Source organism: Amblyraja radiata, chromosome 3 (genome assembly GCF_010909765.2).
Source record: "Amblyraja radiata isolate CabotCenter1 chromosome 3, sAmbRad1.1.pri, whole genome shotgun sequence".
Taxonomy (NCBI): Eukaryota; Metazoa; Chordata; class Chondrichthyes; order Rajiformes; family Rajidae; genus Amblyraja; species Amblyraja radiata.
Window position 1 is genome coordinate 90,251,384 of NC_045958.1, and position 1,923 is coordinate 90,253,306.

Below are 1,923 nucleotides of genomic sequence, written 5' to 3' on the forward strand. Positions count from 1 at the left end.
TCATCTCCTCCAACAGGCTATCAGCAGAGAGCAGAGGCCACCCTGACTGAAGTCCCGTCACCCCTTTGCTCCACATGGAAAACAACTCCTAGCATCAATCCAGCCAACTGAGACAAAAGCACACTGGATGGCCACCAAGTGGTCACAGGAGTGGAAGGCAACCTCATCTCCATTACACAGCTACATCTCTTCACCAGATAAAAGCTGTCCAGAGTCTGACCTCCCCTGAGGAGCATGGGTGAAGCTCAACAGACTTGGTACTGGAGTTGGGCGTTTCAATGCCAGCATGTGGAGATGGGGACTCCGCCATGTGAATGCAGAGCAGAACAACAGAGAGCCAACCATGTCATCTCTGGGTGCCCGCTCTCTGTTATCAACCTAAATATTAAGGCAAAGCTTCACACGGATTCAATGTGGGTATAAGGCAGAGAAATTTTGTTTTAGAGATATAGTATGGAAACAGGCCCTTCGGCCCACCCGTTCACTAATTCTAGCTTGCACTAGGGATGAGTTACAGAAATCAATTAACCTACAAACCTGTACGTCTTTGGAATGTGGGAGGAACCAGAGCAGAAACCAGAGCACCCGGAAAAAAAACCCCAGGTCCATGTGGTCACAGGAAGAACGTACAAACTCCAGACAGACAGCACCAGTAGTCAGGATGGAAGTCTCTGATGCTGTGAGGGAGTGACTCTACCACTGCAACACTATGCTGCCTCAACAATCTTCAGAAGAGTTTGGTCAAGATCAGCCATGTTACGTGCAAGCAGAAATCATGTGAGTTAAAAGCAGCACCTGAACAGGGACTTGAACCCTGGACCCTCAGATTAAAAGTCTGCTGCTCTACCAATTGAGCTACCCAGGCTTGAGACAACACCTTAAGCAAGAACTTGCAATTAGACATTATACTTTAGAGATACAGTGAGGAAACCGGCCCTTCGGGCTACAGAGTCCGCTCCGACCAGCGATTACCACGTGCCAGATTAAAAGTCTGCTGCTCTACCAATTGAGCTACCCAGGCTTGAGACAACACCTTAAGCAAGAACTTGCAATTAGACATTATACTTTAGAGATACAGTGAGGAAACCGGCCCTTCGGGCTACAGAGTCCGCTCCGACCAGCGATTACCACGTGTATTAGCATTATCCTGCACAATTTATAATTTACAGAAGTCAATTTACCTACAAATCTGTACATGTTTGGAGTGTGGAAGGAAACCGGAGCACCCGGAGAAAACCCACGCGGTCACAAGGAGAACGTAAAAACTACGTACAGACAGCACCCGTAGTCAGGATGGAACCCTGGTCTCGGGCACTGTAAGACAGCAGCTTTACCATTACACCACTGTGCCGCCCATTTAAAAGGCATTTTAAATAATTAAATGGCAAACTGAAATCTCATCTCTCCCAGACAGCATGGTGCGATGTTGAAGAGAAACAGGAAAGTGCTAGCCAAAGATTCCACTGGAATGTCAGATGTAGCAGGGAGACCTGATAGAAGTTTATAAAATTATGAGAGGCATAGACAGGGGTCACAGTAATGAATGGTGATTGAAGGTTGGCATTGACATGGTGGGCCGAATGGCCTATTTCCATGTTGTATCTCTAAACTAACCTATCAAATATACAGTGCAGAACCAGGCTATTTGGCACTATGGTCCCTGTTCACCTCATGTAACTGTGCTAATCATCCCAATTGTTCTAAAAATATAGGTTTAAGGTGAGAAGGGAAAGATTTAATAGAAACCTAACGGGCATTTTTTTTCACACAGAGGTGGTTGTATATTGAACGAGCTGCCAGAGGAGGTATTTGAGCCATAACAAATTTTAAATTACATTTGGACAGGTAAATGGGCAGAAATGGTTTAGAGAGATATGGGTCAAACACAGGCAGGTGGGACAAATGTAGATGGGGCATCTTGGT

At 45.9% G+C, this 1,923-nt stretch overlaps 1 non-coding gene across 1 annotated transcript; it reads right to left on the bottom strand.

The window, feature by feature from the left end:
• Positions 1-792: 792 nt before the first annotated feature.
• Positions 793-865, bottom strand: trnak-uuu. The gene has a single exon. It is a non-coding gene; the product is annotated as a tRNA-Lys (tRNA).
• Between the last annotated feature and the right edge of the window lie 1,058 nt (positions 866-1,923).